Source organism: Monodelphis domestica, chromosome 3 (assembly GCF_027887165.1).
Source record: "Monodelphis domestica isolate mMonDom1 chromosome 3, mMonDom1.pri, whole genome shotgun sequence".
Taxonomy (NCBI): Eukaryota; Metazoa; Chordata; class Mammalia; order Didelphimorphia; family Didelphidae; genus Monodelphis; species Monodelphis domestica.
In genome coordinates this window covers 162,607,049-162,618,757 of record NC_077229.1, presented here as the reverse complement: position 1 = coordinate 162,618,757, position 11,709 = coordinate 162,607,049, and positions in this window count along the sequence as shown.

The window sequence follows — 11,709 nt, the reverse complement described above, 5'->3', positions numbered from 1 at the left end:
AGAGGTGGAATGCCTTACTTCAGGGGATGGTAGCTTCTGCCCACACATACCCAATGGAGCTTTTCAAGCAAAGACCAAATGAGTACTTATCAGATATCTTATAAAGGGTAGGTAGGTGACACAATGGATAGTGTTTCCCACCTGGAGTCAGAAAGGCATGAGTTGAAATCTGATCTCTGGCACTTTCCAGCTATGTGACTTTGGACAAGTCATTTAATCTCTCTTGGACTCCGTTTAGTCATTTATAAAATAGGAATAATAACAGTAGCTACCTTCCCAGGGTTGTTGTGAGGTTCAAGTAAGATGATAATTTTAAAATGTTAGCACAGTGGCTGGCACTTAGTAAGTGCTACATAAATCTTAGTTTTTATTATTATTTAATAAAGATTCTTCCTAAAATACATATTGGACTTGATATCTCTCATAGCCCCTTCCATTTCTGAGATTCTATGATGGTTTGTATCTCAAGCTCAATTGTTCTTAATTATCTAACAATGAAATCTAAATGAAACTTGTATGTCCCAGTATAGAACTATAAGTACTATTTATACATGAACCACAGCACTATAAAGACCAGCTGAGACAAGAACTCTGATCAATGCAATAGCTAACTAGAGTTCCAGTGGACCAATGAGAAAGCATGCTCTTCACGTTTGAGAGTGCAAAATGAGACATTCATTTCTGGGAAATGGCAATGCTTTAATTGGTCTTGCTTGACTATGTATATTTTTTGCAATGGTTTTGTTCTCTCTCCCTAACACATTATTTTTTGTTTTAGTTGTAGGGGAAAGTGTGAGGGAGAGAACATATTTTTGTTAATTGAAAAAAAATTAATGTAAAGAAAAAACTCAAAATGAAACTCTGAGTTGGAGTCTATCTCATTCAATTCATATTTTTAGTGAAATAATGCTTAAGATTTACAATGACATCATTTAAAAAATCTATATAGGTAAATGAGATATATAGTGTGCATACATATACTAAATACTACATACACTATATTCCAAGTGTCTACAAATATTACTACATATACTACAGCAGTTTTCAAACTCTCTGTCATTAGGACTCTTTTACATTTTTAAAATCATTAAAGATCTCCTAAAGAACTTTTGTTTCTATCAATATTTACCACATTAGAAATTTAAATGTCAATATTATTATGAAAACAGTTTTGACCTTGATCTTTTACATCTCATGAAAGGGAAATAGAAGGGGTTCCTGACTGTACTCTGAAAATTCCTGCCCTACAATTTTTCCTTCCTTCCTTTATTAATATATTACAAGAGATTACATACTATGGTTCATATTTTTTCCAAATATAATTATGCCAAAAACAAATGCCTTTGAACATTCACTAGAGCCTAGGGATTATCTTCACTGCAGTTCTTCTTTATTTTTATTAACAGTATTGAGAATGTTCAGCATTCACAACATTTCAAGTAAGTGGGAGGCATTCATCATCTAGCCAGCTGATCTTTCCTTTTGAGACAGGCTGAAGACAGTTGTACAAACTGAAAATAAAAATAAAGAATCAATACAAATTTGACTAAGCAATTCCTTTAGTCAACCAGTTGATCTTCTTGTTCAAGAATTAAACTTTCTAGAGCAGTGGTTGGTCCCCAAAGGGTGTGTTAGGGCCCACAGAAAGACCATGACTTAACCAGGAGTATCAGAAGATGTCACATCCTAACCTTGGGTTATTCTGCCTCATTCATAGAGTACAACTTATTCAATCATTCCTCAATTGATGGGCACTCCCATTAGTTCTTGGCTTTTTTCTACTACAAAAACGGGTGTTATAAATATTTTTGTACAAATACAACCCTTTCTTTTTTTGTTCTTTTCTGAACATAGACCAAACAGTGATATGGCTGGCTTTAAGGATATGCACTATTTAGTAACTTTGTTTGTTGTACTAAATTGATTAGTAGGGTCATTATAATACATACTAATCAATAGTTAGGGCAATTGTGCAGTAGCCATGGGGAAAAGTATACCCAATAAGTCCTCTAGACCATCTTATTACCGTTGCAAATGTCCCTTAGAGTTTGGGCTCCAAGTTTGAGGGCAGTGATGTAGGACTAAGAAGCCTAACAATTTTTATTTTTAATTTGAATGAGTGAGTTACAAGATGAGCAGGCATAGATAGGTTTTCATCAAGACTGAAAGAAATTTCATTATTTTATCTTTCCCTCTAAATCCCACCTATATCTGTCAATCTCTTTTTTACTTTCCTTCTACTTACCTACGCTTTCACAATCTTAGTGTCATTATCAACTTCTCAGTCTAGTACATATAGCCAAATAAACATATTAAACATATATCCAATTAGTTGTCAAATGTTGTCAGTTTCAATTCTATTTCTCTCAAATTTGTTCCTTTCTTCTCATATAGGTCTTTATCATTTCCCATTTGGATTATTATGCTGTAATTGCCTTCTAATTGGTTTTTCAGATTCTAGTATCCATCTTAGTGACTTATCCATCTTATCCATTTTCTCTGAAACAACCAAAGTGATTTTCCAAAAGCTCAGGTCTAACCACATCAACTCCCTACTCATTAAACACCATTGACACTCTCTAACCTTTAAGATCATCTGTTATTTCAATTTTAACTCATTCCTTAATTTCTATTTCATCTAAGTTTTATAACATACAGAACTATTAATATGGTCATTTATAAATATATGTGTGTATATTTGTGTTTATGTGGGGTTACATACTAAATTATTTTTTATTGACAGGGTGAATAATGAAAAGATTTTGGTGACCCTTGCTCTAGAGGAACTCAATTTAAAAACAATTCCAAAAAGATTTTAGAATAAAACTAATGCCCCAGATTCACATAAAACTTTATGGTTTCCAAAAACATTTTTATCACTATACAATCAAAACCATGAAATAAGTAATATAAGGCTGATTATTCTCATTTTATAGCAACTGAGAGGAGCTAAATTATTTCCTCAATATAAAACAACTAGGATCACTACATTTGGGGAGGGGAATGTCTTACACAATAGTCAATCTTTCTGTTGAGAGGCAATGGTTGAGTAGACCTGAACTAGACCTAAGGAGACCTGGCTCCTATTCTTAATATTACCAGACTTTTGCTGTATGAACATCTTTAAGTGACAGATATTGATAATTACATCATTTCAAAGTTGGAAAAGATGTCAGCAACCATCAATTCTAACTTATATTCCATAGGAATTCCCACTGTAACATATCATACAAATGAATTTCTAGTCTTTTTTAAAAATAATTTCAATCAGGAGGACTCCTCTGCTTCCCAAGGAAACCCATTATACTTTGTGATAGCTTTAATTTGTTAGGGATTTAGTCCTTACATTAAGTCTCAGTTTGCCTCGTAATTTCTACCCATCGCTCCTAGTTTTGACATTTGGGTTCAATCAAAATAAGATAAGTCACCCCTTTCCCAGCACCTCAGTTATTTGGAAGACATCTATCATGCTTTTGTTGGGTTGCCTTGTCTACAATGAAAATACCTTCATTTTCTTCAAGCAGTCCTCATATATCATGAACTCAAGACGCTTCATCATTCTAGATCCTCTCCTCTGGATTTTTTTCTAGCTTATGTATCTCCTGACTTGTGTGGTGCCCAGAACTGAACATAATGACTTAAATGTGGTCTGACAGATCATAATGCAATAAGTCTATCACCTCTATATTTCAGGGGGTTATTCTCTGGGACTAGGCCTCTTGATTTGTGAAAGGAAGGGTATGAAGATTATATAATTTGTAAAGTTTCTTTTTATACTTTAAAATTTATAGCTATAAAATTAAAATTTAAAAATGCCCTTAGAGATTATCTTATCAAACACATCATTTAACTCTATAATTGAGAGGAAAACTTAATTTGGAAGGGACCTCAGTGACTATCTAGTCCAACCCATTCATAAGAGGAACTTTTATCATAACATAGACGGGAAGTAGTTGTTCAGCCTCATAGAAAATCTACAATGAAAGAGAATTCATCATCTCTCAAGAGAGCTCATTCTATTTTTGGACAACTCTAATTGTTGGGAAGTTTCTTCCTAATAGACCAAATAGATCAAGTCTCGTCCTTCCATGTCTACATGATGATTCTGGTAAACATTAAAACTAATGGTTGGTTGACAATTATATGAAATTATGTGGTTGCCAGTATTTATTATATCTTGAGTCAGAAATGTATTTACAAATATTTACAAATAGATAGGAAAAATAAATAAGAGAAACATGAGATGGATAGAGAAGTTATCTGTCTTATCAGTCTAAATGTTTTGCTCTGGGTCTGCTTAATTCAGGCAGAGATTAATTAGCTCTCAACCAGGAAGGCTGATAGTGAGATAGTGATATGGCCTCCTCCAAGATGAAAGCTAGTCTCTCCAGAATCTAGGAAAGGGGTCAGCCTTTTACTCACCCAATGAAGTAATCCAAGAGTCAGAGTCCAAGTAGAAACTGAACTCTGAGTCCATGATCTAAGCCAGTCTCCAGCAAATCTCCCTTGAAGACTATCTAAGACTATCTCCAGAAGAGAATCTCTTCAGACTATCTTCTCAAAGACAATATGCTCTGAAGGAGTTCAGGGCTTGCTTTTTATGGTGACTTCTTGTCCCTTCCCCTCTTCATAAAGGCCAATCACAGTTTTCAAATTGTCTAGCACTGCCCAGGAGGCAATGACTGTAGGATCAACTTCTCACCTTCTGAAGGTTAAGTTCTCATCAAAAAGATTCTGGGATGAATAAATTTCTAAGGGTGTGAATTCTCTAAGACTCTAGGTTCTCACATAGTACTAAGTAGAGTGTTTAAATCTTTTGTTGATTCAATTCAAAAGTAGACAAGGGGGAGTTAATACTGTCTTCAGTCTAGTGAGGTACTAAGTAGGGGAACTTAAGTTATTGTTAACTCAGGATAGATAATGGAGTAAAGAATTCTCTTTCACATTCTTCAAATCCTTGAAGACAGTTAATATAGAAAAACTGCAGGTTCCTGAGAGATTGGAACCCATTATCACAAAACTGAGAGTTCAGAAATGAACCATTTCATTCTAGAACCAACTCATGTAACTTCCAAATATTAAAATATTTCCTTATAATAGAAGCAATATCTTCCTTCATCAAGTGATACAAATTAGAGATTTCTGAAGTGATAAAATGAAATCATCTTCTAATTTTCCTTTCCAAACCACCATTCAACCATACCACATCAAAGAAAAGGGAAAATGTCCTCGGATGTTCTTTGCTGTAACATGTTCTCATATATTCAGCTACTTCAGTAGTCTAAAATTGTGATATAGACAACATATCATCTCATTTGTATTTTGAGCTGGAAGAGATAAAATTTAACACTTCATAATAAACATAAGGCAGAATTAAGGCAAAATCTAAAACCTGGCAAGATGAGACCTTATTTCATCTCCTATATAACTTAAAATATGATGCAATTACTCTACCATTTCAGCATATATCAAAGTCTGGCTCCAAGTTTTTTGATCACTGACTAATAGATTAATTATATGGCTTATTATAAAACAAAAACTCAGATTGTCTACCTTCAAACTTCTCACTAAGAAATTCTCTCTCTCTCTCTCTCTCTCTCTCTCTCTCTCTCTCTCTCTCTCTCTCTTTCTCTCTCTCTCTGTATATGTATCTCTATCAATCTTTGTGTCTGTCCTTCTATATCTCTCTCTTTCTCTTTCCCTCTCATTTTCTCTGTCTCTGTCTCTCTTCCCTGCTGGCAGTTTACTGAATAGTTATATCTCTGATTTCATTTATTCTGAATCTCTTAGTCATCCCACTATATGCTAGACATAATTCTAATGGCATCTCATCAGTTCTGACTCTTTTCTTTGAGAATATATAATTCAAATATGGTGCCATTAAGCTCATCTCTGTGTAATCTAGGAAACTGCTAGGCACATTAATAGTGAAAAAATGAAACTACTTAAAATCATGACCAATAAAAGTCTAGAGTACTATAATGAAACCACTATTTTCAGTGTTCCTGTGAGTAACAATATCTGAGCTAATTTCTCTGTGTTACTGTACTCAACAAGCCTTTGAAAGCCAAGATTCATTGGAGAGGAAAGTGTTAGTCTTGGAATCAGGAGAATTGGATTCAAATCTTGTGTCTGAGCTATGTAATGAAAAGCAAGTTGTCTAACTAATTTCTCTGAGTTTCAGTTTTATCATATTTAAAATGAAGATAGATACTCTTAACACATTCTTCACAAATCAATGTGAGGCTCAAATGATGGACCTATATAAAGTACTTGAGAAAACAATGTTACCTAAACCTTCTGTTATGAATACCTTTTTTTTCCTATCACAATCACACACATATGTTAATGTATTTATTACATGATATTTTATATTGTGTACTTTTTCTTTCTATATTGTGTATGCAGTATGCATAAAGGACAAGTGCCTTTGGTGAGAGAGCTTGCCACACTTTTTTCAGGGTTTCTCATACACCTTTGGTGTCTACCTGTCACCTAACTCTCATCTGGGGCTCCAAGAAACTATAGCTTACACCTCCAGGTAAAACCTTCTCACTAGATGGTCTAGACCAGGTGAAGGTATCTGACAAGCCTCAAACCTATCAGTGAGGTAGGGGGGGATGTCTATTCCAAGTGAGTGAAGAAACAGAAGAGAACAATTTGTTCAAACAACCATGGATTTGGGTGAAACAGGAGTTTTGAAGTGCTTAGAGTTTGGTCAGACATTGAAGAGGCCAAGGTCATAGACTACATCCCATTTCAACTCTTTCTTGCTACTGGATTTTGATGAATCTGGAAGAAAGAGTGAGGCTGATCACCTTGTATAAAACTGCTTCACTTAAATCCAACTAACATACAAGTCAAGACATCTTTCAATGATGTCACTGGTGCTCTCCAAAAATAGAAAAACAGGAAGAGCAGCAACATTACATGATATCTCTCTATGTTCCATAGAGACTCAGGTCTATCATTTATTGCCTCTGAGATTTGGGCAAAAAAAAACTTTTTGGATCTGAATCACAGTTGTAAAATAAAAGGGATGAACTAGAATAACATTTAAGGTTCCTTTTAACTTTGAATCCATGTTGCAATGATTATGTGCCTATAAGAGATAAAATGACAGAGCTTAGAATTAGGAATAATTAGTCTTAAATCTCATTTCTAAAGATTAATAGCTGTTTTACTCCTGAGCAAGTCACTTCATTTCTATTCATCTCAAGGAACTCTATAGGATTTACCCACTAAGCTAAAGACAAGGTGTAGTCTGCAATGGTGAATGATGGTATCTGTTCTGATGAAATAACAAAATCACAAATTTCTGTCCTTGGAAAGTACCTCAGTGGCCATGTAGTACAATTCTTATGACATATATATATGACGAGTCATCCAACTTCTGTTAGATTTCCAGTGATGAGCAATTTACTACCTCCAAAAGTAGCACATTCAACTTTTCAATAGCTATAATCATTTGAAAAGTTTTTCTGTCTTCATGTCTAACCTTACCTTTTTTCAACTTCTACCCACTGATGTTGGCGTTTTCCACTGGAGCTAAATAGAACAAACGTAAAACCTCTTCCATGTGAAGCCTTCCATCTACTTTATTCCCTTCTATTAATTCTCATATAAAATGTATTGTGGTCTTCCACTATCCTGTTTGCCTGCCTGTCAATATTCTATAGTTTATCACCTTATTTCCTAAATTTTGGCACTAAAAATTACCAAGCCCCAAATTTACTTGGAATTCAATACATGGAAGAATAGAACTCTTCTTTTATTCTGGGAATCTATGCCTTTTAATGTAGGCAGAAGCCACATTAACTTTTTTTGTCTACCACATCATATTGCTGACTCACATTGAGCAGGAAGACCACTAAAACACCTACCTCTTTTATAGACAAGCTTCTAATTATGTCTCCCTAAAACTCTATGGTTCATCTCTACAGAATTTCATCATATTAAATTGAACCCAATGTTCCAGTCTGCCAAGATATTTTTGTAAATTGACTCTACCTTCCAGCTAGTTATCTCTCCTAGCTTTGAGTCATATGCAAAGTTTATATTCATATCATCTATTCCTTTATGTGTCATTAATAAAAATGTTATAATTATATGAGGATAAGTGCAGAACTCTGGAGCATGCCACCAGAGTCCTTCTGCCAAGATGTCATTGAACCATTAATAACTACTTTTTAATTCAACCAGTCAATGAATTTTGAATCCACAAAATTGCATTATTATCTAATTTGCATTTTTCAGTAAGAACAGAATAAGATTATTTTTTAAAGCACTTCACCAAAAATCTAGGTAAACTATATTTTGGCAATTCTCTAACTTTTTAGTGTAGAACTCTGCTTAATTTAATGTAATACAATCTTGATGAAATGATTTTAATTCTATAATCACCCCATCCTTTTCTAAACATTTATAAATGATTTTAATAATGTGTTTTAGAATTTTCTCAGTAACTGATATCAGACTTATTGGTATTTGATTGGAATATTCACATATTTTCTCATTTCTTTTAAACTTTGGACATTGAATCTTCCTTAGTGTTTTAGTGCCTTTCCTTGAGTTCAGAAATAACATCTGTCAGTTCTTCCATTACCTGAGTTAATCTTGGTCATGATTTGTATTTATCAGAAGCAACTTGGTGCTCACTTACTGTCTCCTCAATTATTTTGAGTTTTAGCACCTTGTTAGTCATATTTACTCTGTTATTGTCAGTGTAAAGATTAGAGAAACTTGGAACAGAAAGAGAAGGAAAAAAGTTAGCTTCTCTGTTCTTTGTTGTCCTATTCTCCATTAAAGAAGGCCTTTATCCTTTCTTTGGACCTACCCTTTGATTCATTATTACTGTAAAAGACAGTAACAATAATATATTTTTTGTTATGCTTGGATTCTCTCAACAGCTTCAGCTCAGCTTGAACTTCACAGTGCTTTATTCTACTTTTAAAAGTACACAGCATGCTCTTATATGAATATTTCTTTTCCTTGCTTTCATCCCTAACATCTATCATTTTACAAATCTAAGTTGCTTAGATAAAACCCTTTTGCATCCACAAAAGAGTCTTTTGAACAAGTCTTTTTTTTTAATTTCCTTGATGGAATTGTTTTCCTTATGGCATCTTTGGAATGTCAATCTTGAGAGTGGGTTCCTTAACCTTTTTGAGATGATTAACTTATTGAATTTTAATTCATAGAATCCTTTATATTTTTCCTCTGTATTATTTATTATCTATTCTTCAAGTACTTGGGTTGCATATCAGATTTCTTTTCTTTATTTGTAATCACAAATTTAAAGAAGAGGCCATAACAAAGACTTCTGCCTCCCAAATTTGATTCCTTTCATCAGTGAGAACCAAATAGAAAATAGAATTTCTCCTTGGTAGATTTTTTTCCTTCGGAATGATAAAATTATCAAGACAAAACAAGAAATTATTAATTCCTTTGCTAATCCTTCATGATTTCATGTACAGGATTATATTTTCTGTGGAGGTATACCCTATATGATTCTATTCTTATAGTCTTTTTCCCTATATTCTTCCTCTTATTTAAATAGGTACATACACCTACAGGAGAAAGCATTTCTAATTTGAAAAAAAAAATCTTGACAATGCTATAATGGAATAATATATATTAATATTGTATTGGAGGGGTTGCAAAATATTAGGAAATTCCTGTTTACAACATTCAGTCATGTTTTACTCTTCATGACCCTATGAAATAACTCACCATGGTGTTTTTTGGCAAACATACTGGATTGGTTTAATATGTTCCTCTCCTGTTTTAGGCAGAGGCTAAAGGGCCTGGGATCATATAAGGTGACATAACTAGTATCTTAGGTCAGATTGAAACTCTGATCTTTCTGCTCTTTCTGATTCCAGGCCCACTGCTCTAGAACTGTGCCACCTAGGTATCCCCTAGTAAATGCTTAGATTATAGTAATTTTTAAAAATTAAAATATCATATTAAAGCTTCCACAAATTTAGAAAATAATATTCTTTCCTGTTTTTTACCAATGCACACACACATAGATAAATGAACACAAATTCATAGCAGAGGAGGCCAATAAACCAAGACTAGAGTCCTATTGGTTGAAGAAAAATGAGTCAGAAATCCAGTGTACAATATTTAACATGAAATTGCTTTATTCACAAAATTGGATTTTTAGACTAATTTATTCCAATTAAATGGGTTTTTTTTATGTCAAACCAAGTTTGACCAGGATGATGTCTTGATTTTCCAATATTTTGAGGTCATGAACTAGAGTTAGGAAGTCATTTTTTAACTCACCAGGCTAAGTCAAGTCTGACAATTATTGTTATGGTTGACTAATTCTAGGTACTTACCTAAATGTCTCTGAAGAGACTGAGATCATAGAAAATGCCTATTAGAATGGAACAGGTCAATAATCTCTGAAGCCTGGAAATTATTCAAATGCTGCTTATATTATTAAAAGTATTTGCATCTGACAATAATTTTTTGTTAAATCTCCACTATTTAAATGAATTTAAATGAAGTCAATTACTCTCCTTTTCTATTATTATTACAAAATAGGCACACTAAACATTAACACATATAAATAGATACATAGAGATATGCCAAGAAATTTTTATTTCAGTTTTCAATGCACACTTGCACATATTCTTGAAGGTGTGACATGCTTTGGGACTTATTGGAAGAATATAGTTTGCAAAGTCCATTTGGAATCTTTCCAATCTACAGTCTACCTATTCTTTCATAATCTAGACAAATGGATAGAAAGGAAACAGGACAGAACAAGATTTGGAAAAAACAAACATTACTTGCCCAAGCTAATCATTCAGCAACATTTGACAGTACTGTCCAATACTTTCATAGTGTCCACCTTGGGCTTTCATAATATATGGTATTCCTATCCTAATCATTCCTTAACTGACTTTGTTTTTCATCATTCTGCTGCTGCTACTACTACTACTACTACTTCTACCACCACCACCACCACTATGACTGTGACTACTACTACTATTACTACTCTCTCATATATTTACATATCTATATCTATCCATCAATAATGCCTAAATTTCTATCCTTTGGTGATTTCATTCAAAAAACAAGCAATTATTTTTTAAAACAATCCTCTTATGTGTAAGGTCCTGTCCTAGCTATTAGGGGTACAAAGACAAAAGTGACATAACATTAGACATCAAGGAGCTTACATTATACAGTCTAATATGTTATTTTTTCTTCAATTGTCCTAGGAAAAAGAATGGTGGACTTGGGAGGGAATAAACCTGGATTCAAGTCACAGTTCTGATGCATTCCATGAGTAATTCAATTCATTTTCCTCTTCTATAAAATATAGACCTAGAACTATACATCTAGAAGTGGAAGCAAACCTAAGATACCATCTAGCCTAGCCTTCACATTTCATAGATGAGTACACTGAGACTTTGTGAATGTCAGTGACTTGTCCAAGATCACAAAGATAATCAATTAATAACAAATAAATATTTATTAATTTCTGCCTAAATGCCAGTATAGTACAGTATAGCTGGGGATACAAAAAGAGGTAAAATACAGTCCTTGCTCTCAAGGAGCTTACAATCAGATGAGGGGAGATAACATTCAAGTAAATATATACAAAGCAAGATATATATATGTATGTATATATATATATATATATATATCCTAAATAAGAAATAATTACCAGAGAGAAAACCCTGGAAT